Raw genomic sequence first — 12,916 nt, 5'->3', positions numbered from 1 at the left:
AGGCCTACCCAAACCTGACCAGTTTTAGTTTGGGGACCGAGTGACGTACTTCCTACTTCTCTGCAGGCTATTCAAGAGGTTAATTGTCAGCTGTCGCAAGTCGCTTTTATTCGCAGATATCTGACAGTCTATGTGTAAAGTTTCATATTAAAATGTGGATGATAAAAGGTCCAAATACCTTATGAAAGTGCCATTGATAAGAGAAAGTAGCAGTGAGCCGCTTCGGTGACGGTAGCCTACCACAGAAGAAGAATATACCATGAAGAAGAAAGGCCCTGCAAAACTAGCCCAGGCTACTGTAAAACTACAGTAGCAGCATAGGCGTTCAGAGAGGAGAGCCGTAGACTAGCACCAACCATGCATGCTTCTTTTCACCTGACAGCAGGGAGCTTCAATGGCAGGACGTAGCACATGGGGGGATCACGATATTCCCACCAGTTCCCTTCCACCCCGAACAGGTGCCCCAGCTGACCAAAGGAGGCACTAGTGCAGCGACCAGGACACCAGACAAAGCCAATCGTGCCTGTATGGACGCCCAACCAAGCCGGAGGTAACACGGGGGCACAAAGCTGTGACGCTCGTGTTGGTAGGCAGGGAATCTAGTTGGACGCCCCAACCATGACAGAGTTGTTAAAAGTGCTCTAATATCACACATTTTCCATCATACTACCACATACACAGAGCTGATTTCCATTAATGACGTGTTACAAATACATACTTCAGAAAGCGCTGGGACACGTCATCAGTGATGTTAACTGGGGTCACTAGTAGCAGGCCAGGCCAGCCTAGGCATATATTTCTGATTTATGGAGTAGCCTGGCTGCGTCAGTGGTGGATTTATTTATATCTATTTTAAACAATGTGAAGTGCTTAGTGACACTTTTCAGATTGAACTGGGAAGCACTGGGGGAACTTGTGCTTTTATGGAACTGTGAATAGGGCGAGCGCCTAGTGGGCCTTTGCACTGCAGCTTTGAACGGGATACCGCTGGTCTGGAACGTGCCCTCTGCGTCTCTTGTGAGGTGGGGGGAAAGTCAGTCTGTCCTGGGGAGGCTCAGAGCAGGGATCTCCTTGAGTGCTGACTGCTGCTCTTTCCCCAAATGCCAGCTCCTACATGTAGGCTTCTTGTAGGCAGGTGGGAGCCTTGGTGCTTGATTCTGATGCTGACTTTCACATTGGTGAGACAGTGGCTGGTCAGTCACCTGGGCTTTTGTCCCTTGAAATTAGCACTGAGCCGCCCCCCCTCCCATTGCTGCTAAGCCCCCTCTGGGTTATGGTGTCATCTTGCGGGGGAGGTAAGGTCAAATGCCTCTCCCTGCTTCTTTCTCAGGTCGCTAGCCTACTGCTGTGACAGCTTCACCAAACAAACCCTGTAGGCCTTGATGGGTCGTAAGGGGAGTCCTGTTTTTTATCGTCTCGCAGGCTGGAGAGGTTAAGCTAGAGCGCTCTCTCTCTCTCACCACAGCCAAACCCATGATGCGGCCACAGCCCTGGACCTGCCGGCACACAACTCCTTCCAGACTGCAGCATCCACAATACCCTTGTCAACATATTTCCCACATCCTGGAAACGTTTGGCTTGATAGGCTGAGAGCATGGTGATCATGTTTAACCTCTTTTTAATGCATGCCGGGCACAAGTTGCTTTGTAGTGAATGATGTGGTGAGAAGGCAAGATGTTATGTGGTAAATATCCTTCTCACTCTCATCCATCAGTGGGGGTGGGCCAGGCAATGGCCAGCCTGGTCGCTGCCCGCTTGCACACCTCATGCAGGTTGACATCAGGTGGAGCAATGGAGGGGCGGCTATGTATCCCTCCCTGATATGGTATTACCACATTACCGTCTTCTTTCTCTTGCTGCTTCCCGGATTTTTGTGGAGTGGAGGCAATGGTTATTTAGGCCATGTTCACATTACAGGCAAATCTGATTTGCTGATAAAGTCATTAATCATCATTATCTTGGTTTCCCAAATCTGATTTGGGAGTGTGTCAGCACTGCCACAAATCTGATTCTCAAGTCGGATCTGTGTGTCCAGACCTAAACAGCCTATCTGCTTTGGATGCTATGGTAACGACGTGGGCATCAGTAAATGCGTACGTTGGTGACGTGGCTTTCCTGCACAGAAGCATTTGATCATGATTTGCGAGTGACGTTCAAATCAGATTTGGTGGATCTGCGCGTCCGCACTCAAGTCACATCAGTTGAAAGCAGATTAGAAACTACCTCCATATGTGGTTTGGGACAAGTGACACAAATCAGACTTGGAGCATCCAGACTCATAAAACCAATCTGGATAAAGTCATTAATAGGTCACTAAAGTTCACAAATCAGATTTGGCCTCCTAGTCTGAACATGGCGTTAGACCTTGACAGCTAGCGAGTAACACCCTGCCAACTAGCTTGTGACGACTAGCCGGGCTAGCAGATGAAAAGTTCACGGCTAACACACCTTGACGGTAGCTAGCAATGAAATAGCGTTCTGATGGTATGAGCTGTTTTTGGCTGAACGGCAGGCCTGCGTCAGCAGTGTTGCTGGTGCTAGCCATTACCAGCTACAGATCGCCAGTTGACAGGAGTCTCAAGAAACACAAACGCACTTTAACGACAGAAATATTACACTGCATGGTGAAATGCTGCGTTTAGGACACGTCCCGACAGCAAAACATGGGGGCGGGGGACTGAGTAGGACGAGACAGGAAGTGAGGCGGTTTTGCCTTCAGAGTTAAAGCATAGATTCTATCACTTTTAGAAATTGGAGAATAATGCTGTCTTGGGCTGTGCAAAGCAACACAAATGGTTAGAGAACTATAATGATATATAAATATATGTATATAAAATGAGATATAAAAGTTTAATATGATAATTATTTAAACACATCACAGCCATATACTAGGTTCGGCCTAGTCTTAAGAAAATAATTAAATAATGAATGTTCTATATGTTATACTATAACCCTGGGGTGGGCAATACTTTTTCCCAGGGGGCCACATGATAAACTGATTGCTGCTGGGGACCAAGCATTTCTTGTCATGCCGTAACCTCTAATTTTATCACTAGATTGAATGATAGAAAGCATACTGTGCACTTATTCTTCAGCATTTAGAAAATCACTCCAAACAGCATCTTATTATGAAAATTAATCTATAATATGCAGGAGTCTTCCATTTTTGGTAAAACTTTTTCTATTAAAAAACTAAACTAAACAAAAATCTCCCGGCATGACAAAAAAAAAAAAGAAAATGCAAACCAGTACACAATTCCATATTCTCATATACACACATGCACGTTACTTGTTACTTGTTGCACAATTTACTCCCGGGCCAGGCAGAACCATCAAGAGGACCAGGTCTTGCCCCCGGGCTGTATAATGCCCATGTCTGCTATTACCCCTAAGGAACTGTTAACGTAACATATGTTTACTAATGTTCCAAATGTTCTGTATGCTATTTAAAAATAAAACACATTTTGTTCAACGGCAAAAATACAAAAACAAAATTACCCAGAGATTTTACAATACTGTAACACATTCGAGAGGTACATACAATACACTGTGGTATTATTTTTGCCTCACTCAAAATCTGATACCGGCCTATGCCTACTCTGGGCAATTAAATGGTTCCTCACCTGTGTGGACTCTCATATGCACCGTCAAGTCTACTTTTCGACTATAGGTTTTACCACAATCTGAGCAATTAAATGGTTTCTCTCCTGTGTGAACTCTCATGTGTCTCTTGAAGTTTCCTTCTTGCCCAAAACCTTTACCACAGACTGCGCAATTAAACGGTTTCTCTCCTGTGTGCACTCTCATGTGTCTCTTCAAGCTTCCTTCTTGCCCAAAACCTTTATTACAGACTGAGCAATTAAATGGTTTCTCACCTGTGTGGATTCTAATATGTTGCCTCACATCTCCTTGTGAACGAAAACCTTTATCACAGATTGGGCAATTAAATGGTTCCTCACCTGTGTGGGTTCTCATGTGCAACTTCAAGTCTCCTTTTTGACTATAACTTTTACCACAGTCTGAACAATTAAATGATTTATCTCCTGTGTGGACTACCATATGTCTATTCACATGTGCTCTATGACCAAAACTTTTACCACAGACTGAGCAATTAAATGGTTTCTCGCCTGTGTGGACTCTCATGTGTCTCTTGAAGCTTCCTTCTTGCCCAAAACCTTTACCACAGACTGAGCAATTAAATGGTCTCTCACCTGTGTGGACTCTAATATGTTTCTTCACATCTCCTTGTGAACCAAAACCTTTATCACAGAATGGGCAATTAAATGGTTTCTCACCTGTGTGAATTCTCATATGCACCTTCAAGTTGACTTCGTAACTAAAATCTCTACCACAGACTGAGCAATTAAATGGTTTCTCTCCTGTATGGACTCTCATATGCACCTTCAAGCTTCCTTCTTGCCCAAAACTTTTACCACAGACTGAGCATTTAAATGGTTTCTCACCTGTGTGGACTACCATATGTTTCTGCATACCTACTTTATGAGTAAAACCTTTACCACAGACTGAGCAATTAAATGGTTTCTCACCTGTGTGGACTCTCATATGCACCTTCAAGTTTTCTTTATGACCAAAACCTTTCTCACAGACTGAGCAATTAAATGGTTTCTCTCCTGTGTGGACTCTCATGTGTCTCTTCACATCTCCTCTATCGCCAAAACTTTTACAACAGACTGAACAATTAAATGGCTTCTCTCCTGTGTGGACTCTCATCTTGTGTCTCAGCAGTTTCCCCCTGCGGTCAAACCTTTTACCACAATCTGCACAACTAATGCATTTCTCCACACGTTCTTCATTGTTTTTCAGTGAGTCTAAACGGGACTGAGATTCACTAGTCTCCTTCCAATCGTCATCAGCGTCTTCACTCTCAGGTTCAAGAGAGTCTGGAGTTTTGCCATCACTAGTTGGTTGTAAATAACTACCCGAATCTTCAACTTCACTAGCTGGATCCAAGTTCCTGACTGGTTCTGATAGTCCACAGTCCTCTCCATCAGCTTCCGTTCCCATCTGTTCAGTTGAGCTGCTGGCTAGAGGCTCTGCCTCTCTGTTCTCCTCAGTTTGGCTTTGATGAAGCTGTGATGCCTGAGGTTTCTCTTCATCATCTTCACTCTTCACAGGAACAGGAGTGAGTGGGAACTGGGTAGCTAGAGGCTCTACCTCTCTGTTCTCCTCAGTTTGGCTTTGATGAAGCTCTGAGGACTGAGGTTTCTCTTCATCATCTTCACTCTTCACAGGAACAGGAGTGAGTGGGAACTGGGTAGCTAGAGGCTCTACCTCTCTGTTCTCCTCAGTTTGGCTTTGATGAAGCTCTGAGGACTGAGGTTTCTCTTCCTCATCTTCACTCTTCACAGGAACAGGAGTGAATGGGAACTGGGTGATATGTGCCTCGTCCGGCCCTTGAAGGTGCTCTCTCCCCTGACTGGTCCAGAGTTCCTCCTCTTCCTTTTTAATGTGTGGGGGCTCTCGGTCCTCCTGGTCCACACTAGGGCTCCACTCCTGCTGCTCAGGCGGAACCTCTTCTTTACTGACCAACAGCTGCTGGAGGTCTGGCGGTACAAATGAAATAGACACATTTACATTAAAGTCGAGCTGAACCCAAAAATGACTTCTCTTTTATTTTAGTTCAAATACCTGTTTATGCAGTGCACCCAATTAATAATGTATGCCAAAAGAAATCACAAAAATCGAATTTCTTTAGTTTTTCACACTTTTTCACATCAAAAGTTAATTTTTCAAGATTTCATTCATAACCGTAATCTACAGTTTGCTGACGTCACCTAGTACTATCAAATTTCTACCCCATTTCAACCAATCATATCACGACATGGCAGCTGTCAATCAAATCTTCATTTCAGATTAATTTTCTCTTCCAAATGAAGGAGAAAATGGCGCCTAGTGCCTGTCATCTGGCAGAATTCCTATCCCATAAACTAACTACCGGTACTAACTTGGCCAATTGTATGTTGATATACACAATAAAGAAAACGGTAATGCCTAAGAATGCAAAGAAATGTAACTGGCTCGTTAAAACTCGCATTCCAGGAATATTGTATTTACCGCAATAGCGATAATGGCGCGCCCCTCGGAGATTCCAGGCGGGCAGGCAGCACCCATGCATCGGATTGTCCGCTCGATATAGTAGACCATGGTATCTTGTCAATTCAGCTCAAAGCTATGGGTTTCAATACTTTCAGTGATGCAGCTTTAAAATGGATCAGTTCCCATCTTAATATCCAAAAACTGTAAATCGTTTTGCAGGCATTCATTTAGTTTGACAGTTATTGACAGTTGATTTGAGTTAAATTGTGGACCAGTGATGTCATTTCTGCATGAATGACATCACTGGTCCACAACTTAACTCAAATCAAGTCTCAATAACTGTCAAACTAAATGAATGCATGCAAAAATGTTTACAATTTCAGATATACTGCAATTTGTTTTAATGATAGGCTGTGTTCCAATAATAATCACTGCATATAGGAACCCTAACAACCATAAAACAGCCTGAGATCTATTGAAATGTATTGTGATTTGGAGGGTTTTATTTTAAGGTATATTCTTTCATGTATTTTCAGTGATTTGGTTTTGTTTTCCAGGGGGAGGGGTTGATCATGTAGAGCTGGTCATTTTAAAAGTAGGCACTACAGATTTTGTAACGATGCAAAGCTGGTTGAAAATCGGCAGAGTGTTCTAAGGAAGTCGGGAAATGATAGTATATACAGGGGGGAAGTTGTCTTGTACCTGAAGCATATAGCAGCAAATTGAACAAATTGTTGTTCAGTGGCGATATTGGAGGACTCTCATCTTCAGTGTCGGCAATATGATCAGGATGCTCACTTGGGACTATGGAAACAGAAATAGGACTGAGTGTAAACATGTTATCAAGCATCATGAGAATTTTTTTTTTCAAAAAGTGGCACTCTGTTGCAGCGGTGCGGGGGGGTTGGGTGAAGCACGCACATGCACATTTTTTGTGTGCACAAAAATGTCTCAATTTGCTCCCCTTTCAAAACATTGCTTCCAGACAGCAGAGAGACCCACAGTCCTCCCCCTACTAACCTGCTCCTTCTCACCATCATCGCCATCACTCCTCTTTCTTTTAATGAGCCTTTTTTTTTACTCATTTGAAAATTAAAACGTCATTTGACAGTTTAACTTTATATTTGACCCATACTGGGTGACTGTTTATAGGGCGTTATATAGCTGCTAGCTAGCATTCGTTCTTCCAAGCAGGCTATTCATCCTTAAATTGAATGACATTTTCAATTATAACAACTTACGTTTCTTTCTGTCACGTTATATCTCTAACTCACCAATTTGGCTCCCTTCCAAATAATCCAGCCACGTATTGTACATCCATTCATGAAATTACATAGCACAGGGACATTAATGGTTTGTAAAAGTGCCATTTAACAACTACTTATAGACTATAATAACCTTGTCTCGCTGGCTTTCCCTCTCACCACCACCCGCCCATTCAAGACATGTTCTGGAAATGAGCGGGGAGCTGCTAAACTAGACCCGCTCTGCCAGTCGGTGCTCGCAGGAGTGCGCTCATAACGGACATTTGTTGCTAAACTCGCAGTTCAGGAATTCACTGCATGTTTAGAAATGGCTTAGACTCTGGGACTAACCTCTTAGACTCTGGGACTAACCTCTTAGACTCTGGGACTAACCTCTTAGACTCTGGGACTAACCTCTTAGACTATGGGACTAACCTCGAGTCACCAGGCTCTGTCTCAGGAGAAAGAGCCTGGTGCACATTAGTGGCTGGTCCTAGACCCGCTCCGACAGGGGCGTATCTACGGGTGGGCCTGGGTAGGCACACGCCCACCCACTTCTTGCCCTGGCCCACCCAAAAAAAAAAAAAAAAAAATTTTTTTTTTTTTTTTTAATTGGTTGTTTTCTAGAGGCAAACTTGCTGCTGCATTGCTAGCCAATGGTTTTGTTACTTTTGTAAAAACGCAGGGCACATCATCTCCAGAGTCTAATGCATGACAACTTCATGACATCTAGGAATTTTGTTCTCTCTGTGGATAAATAAACCAGAAGGCGTCTTGTTCAAACTTGAAGCAGCCTCAGTGTTGTTATTTTTTAAACTCACAGCAGTATATGGATCAGTGGTTCTAATTTCTGTATAAAGTAACAGTATACACACAAGTATAAGCATTCATGTATGCAACATTTGGCACCTATATGTAACCTTTTAAGGTTGAGATAATTGTATTATCATTATATGGTCCAAATATTTCAGTAAAGCACTTGAAACACTTGAAATATTCTTGCTTGGGTGGTATCATTCTACTTGAAATGATGGTCAAATGCATTATTTTTAGTAAAATAACACGTCAAATTTTTCGGGCGGCCGGCCTTCGGCCGGCCACCCGAGTGGGCCCGGCCTTCGGCCGGGCATCTGCACCCCTTCCTATCCAGGCCCACCCAATTTGATCCAGGCCCACCTATAATTCAATTTCTGCATACGCCCCTGCGCTCCGAGTGCGTCTTTCCACTTTGTCCCCCATAGAAAGATGCTTTTATATGGTATTAGTTATTTTTCTGTAGCTACATAGATAACGCGCATCACATTTATTTACGTTACTATGACGCCATGTTATTTACGTTACTATGACGCCATGTTATTTACGTTACTATGACGCCATGTTATTTACGTTACTATGACGCCATGTTATTTACGTTACTATGACACCGTGTTTTTCGAGCGGAATTGTTTTTTTGGAGCCGTTTCCGACACCGTGCTGTGTTTCCGCAGGAAGAGCGTGGTGCTACGATGTGGGGCCCTCGGCTACTCTGGGACAGAGCTGATATTTCAGGTTTCCAGTGCAGAGCGGACATCTGATCCATGCAATAACATAAAGGTTGAAATGATTCAATGTATTAATGATTAAGGCATTTTTTTAGGCAATCTTACCAGAACAGCCTGGGGAGCTTTTATCACAGACTTTGCTAGTGTATGGCTCAGCTGGAGGCTCGTCTTGCGTTGTTCTTTTCATGACTTGCTTGGCGCTGCCCCCTGGAGTCAACTCGGGCAGAGGACATGGCAGCAAGGCTGGCAGTGAGAGGGTGTTATTGGCCGTGTGTGACACCCACTGGTGCAACATGACCGGAGCCTTTTGCTGACCGTCTCCTGCTCCAGCGCCACCGGGACTCTGCAAGACGGAAAGGCTTTTGATTGGCATTTGAACGACCTTGAAAGGGATTGACTTCAAGGGCGTCCGCGTTGTGGCTCTGGTTTATCTGCTGTTGCTCCAAGTCGGGGTGGTGGTGGTGTTGTATCTACTAGTGATGCGCGCGCGGGTCAGGGTTTTTTAACGCCCGCCGCACCGACCCAACCCGTCATTGGAGCCAGGCCGCACCGCCCAGCCCGTTAAAATATCTGAAAAAGCTGAACCCAACCCAACCCAGCAGCCCGCAAACGGCCAATTTAATGTAATATATCTCCGGACACTGAGCGCAGCAGTGCTCTCCAAGATGTCCAAACTCATGTCTCTCTCCCACAGACATACACATGCGTGCCAGTGCGCGACAACAGTTTTAAGCTTAATTTATACTTATTAGAAAGCGTCGCTCATGTTGCTGCATTTATGCTTCTCTCCTCGGCTCAACGGTCACGTGACACTATAGACAGAGGGAGGCAGAGAACTAGTGCAGACAGCCAAGAGAGGGAATGCTGTCAGTGAACCCACGTCAGAGGCAAGATGTAACTGCAGCCGCATATAACGACAGACAACCACACGACTCACCTCCTCTCTCTCTGGGAAGTTGGTCACGTTGTTCTTTGTGATTTTCATGAAGTCATACATCAAGGACAGGCTGATAAAAAATAGCAGGGACACGTTCATTCATTTCATTTCAGCGAAAACTAAAACAAGGAAGTCACGCGCAGCCCGTCTCTATATAGCCAATCACACTTGCGCGACATTATGTGACGTAGTCAGCGACACTAGACATTTCACTAGGTAGCAGACACCTCTCGCCGACACTTGAAAGTGTCGACTCAAGTCCTCATTTCTGTCGGCGACCGTTTCAAAAGTGTCTGCAGACAAAGCATAAATTGGGCTTTACTGCTCTGTGTGTACGTGTGTGAGAGCGAGTTCATGTCTTAATAAAGGGTTACTCTGCGTGTTTCACCGCTCTAACTAAATTATTTAATAATGTTGCTTTGTCACGTTCTGAGCCTGCCCCGCCCGCACCCGCCATATTTTCATAATTTGCTAACCCAGACCGCCTGCGGGGCGGGCCAGCCCGCGGGACCCGCGGGTTCTGAGTGACCCGCGCATCACTAGTCTCTACGCCACTATTCTGGAGAGTGGTAGACCGCTCTGCTGTGAATACCTCTCTGCTCTTCTGCACACTGCTGCTTTGTCCTGGTGCTGCTGCGGTGCCACACACAGTATCACCACCAGATCTCCTCTCACTGTATCTCACTCTCTTCTGTACTGGAGTTTCTGAGGTTGCTGGTCCCTTTGACATCTTTCCCAAGTATTCTGTGTCACTGAGGGAGGCTGGGCTCGTGGCGTTCAGGGCGACCTCCAATCGGCCAGGTGGTTCTGATGGTGCTGCTGGACTGGGCCAGAGGGACAGTGAGGAGAGCACGCAGTCACCCACAGACGACGAGATAGTTGCTGTGCAGAAAAGGGAGAGTCAGTGAGTTTTTCAAATGCATCACTTAATTCAATTACTTTTTAAACTGTTTTTAAATCAAGTTTCCAAATGATTTGTATATATTCAGTCATGAAGTCAACACACCGTAACCTTAGGAGACGAAACTGTGACTACATAGTGTCCTATCATTACAGTCAGAGTTCCCCCACATTTTCATGGATGAAATTTCAAAACATTTCAACAATCCATAATATAATTTCCATGTAATGTAAGGCGGTCTGAATGAATACCATAAATTATTACTACACTGGGCAAATGGGACACACACCTCTTCATTTGATTTGAGTGCTTGAGAGTCACATGGAAGCTATTGAAATAAAACACATTTTCCATCAAAAGATGAATTATACAATTCAAGAAGCACTCAAATCAACACATATTAGAGCTATATTGTTACATCAACAGCTACAGAAAATAAATCTGACATTAGGTAATTTTCGTGTAAGCATGTGTGAAAACGGCTTATGTTACATTATGTGGAAAGTTATCCACAGAAGATTACTCTAACAAAATGCCATGACTTCTCCAAATCTTTCAAGGATTTGACTAATTCCATAACTTTTCCAGGCCTGGAAAATGAGATAGTGAAATTCCATAACTTTTCCAAGTTTTCCATGGGAACCCTGTGTGATGCTCAGATTGCAACTTTAGCTATATTTCCATGACTATTCCAAAACTTACACGCACGCACACACACACACGCGCATAACTTTTACGGGGCCTGGAAATTGTATTTAAAATTTCGGTTTTCACTTTTCCAGGGTTTTCATGACCGTATGAACCATGTAAAACTCTAAACAACAGTCGTCGTCTTTTTCTCCTTCTAAACTGTAACTCTTCTCTGAGAGAGAGCCTGGTGGTGACGCCAGGTTAGGGAGCTACGACTCGGGAGCTAACTGAGCTTCGTGGCGTAGGGCAGGCCGCTCATAACAGCAATAGCATCAAGTGTGTGTGAGTCATGTGAAAATAACATTTAAATGTCACCAACCATAACGAGCTTGCTCTAGTCGCTGCTTCACCACCGCTCTCAGCTTCTGGACTCTACATGTTCACACAGCGACAAACTATGGCTCATTTCCATAGCTAGCCTACTTCGGTCTAGCGTTAATTAGCTTCACAGCTAACGCTAGCGTCACAGCTAAAGCATTAATGTTAGCTTCTTCAGCTAAGAGACAGGAGCTCCTTCTTCTCGCTCTCAGAGCATCAGTTTATATGGTGATAGCATCATCCATACATGCAGTCTTCTGTTGGTTCATTAACGTTGCAAACTAGACTTAAAGGAAACACATCTGGAAGTAGGCCTCCGTCAAGAAGGTTTGCATACAGCGGCCGCTATCTTGCGCGCAACCTCACAAAGCCAGTTTTCCTGAATCCTGACTCAGGGTTGCCAGGTGTGTGACAAAACCAGCACAATCAACCAGCCAATAAAACCAGCCCAAAAACCAGTAGGCTCATTCACAACACACTGCTTTGCTTTGATTGCCAAATGTATTGCAATAAAGTAACACCATAAATGCACTGCTGGGGCCAGCATTACAAGCAGTTTCCCAGAAAGTTATTTCACCTAGGTCCTAATATGACATTGTGCAATTATGATCACAAATTCCAAAAAAATAGCTCTGTGGTGTAGACACCTGTCTTTCTATTTCATTTTGATCAGTCTTGTTTTAATAAAAGTGCTTGTGACATCTCACATGTGGCTTTGACTTACAACTGAACGAGCCCACTTGGTGTGTGTGTGTGTGTGTGTGTGTGTGTGTATGTATATATATATATATATATATATATATATATATATATATATATATATATATATATATATATATATATATATATATATATATATATATATATATAATATATAATATATATATATATAATATATATATAATATATAATATATATATATAATATACATAATATATATTTATTTATTTTTTATTATTATTTTTTTTGACAGCGATAGACATGTATGGTAAGGATTCAGCCTGAAAATATATCGTCCACTCTGAACTCTCAGATTGAGTGTGATGTGTTGGAGCTTCTCAGCCAGCAGAGGGCAGTGTGAGACTGGATCAGCTAACACAACGTCCTGTTCCTCTCTGCTGCCTGCCTGTCAGGAACAGTGTTGGTTACGTTACTCAGTAATATGATCATTTACTGCATATATTATTTTCCCCAGTAACGGGCAGTGTAAGGGATTACAATTTCCAAA

The 12,916-nt window shown here is 43.6% G+C and overlaps 2 long non-coding RNA genes across 2 annotated transcripts; both read right to left on the bottom strand.

Moving 5' to 3' along the window:
• Nucleotides 1-2,964: 2,964 nt before the first annotated feature.
• LOC310772791 lies at nucleotides 2,965-9,045 on the bottom strand. Its single transcript, XR_014552518.1, has 3 exons — nucleotides 8,948-9,045; nucleotides 6,760-6,861; nucleotides 2,965-5,564 (listed from the first exon to the last, which is right to left on the bottom strand). It is a non-coding gene; the product is annotated as an uncharacterized lncRNA (long non-coding RNA).
• A 5-nt stretch (nucleotides 9,046-9,050) lies between these two features.
• Nucleotides 9,051-12,024, bottom strand: LOC310772790. The gene is made up of 3 exons (XR_014552517.1): nucleotides 11,690-12,024; nucleotides 10,372-10,661; nucleotides 9,051-9,185 (listed from the first exon to the last, which is right to left on the bottom strand). It is a non-coding gene; the product is annotated as an uncharacterized lncRNA (long non-coding RNA).
• Between the last annotated feature and the right edge of the window lie 892 nt (nucleotides 12,025-12,916).

The sequence above is a fragment of the Poromitra crassiceps genome (assembly GCF_964638095.1).
Source record: "Poromitra crassiceps genome assembly, chromosome: 3".
In the NCBI taxonomy this organism is placed as follows: Eukaryota; Metazoa; Chordata; class Actinopteri; order Beryciformes; family Melamphaidae; genus Poromitra; species Poromitra crassiceps.
This window is presented reverse-complemented; position numbering and strand designations above follow the sequence as displayed.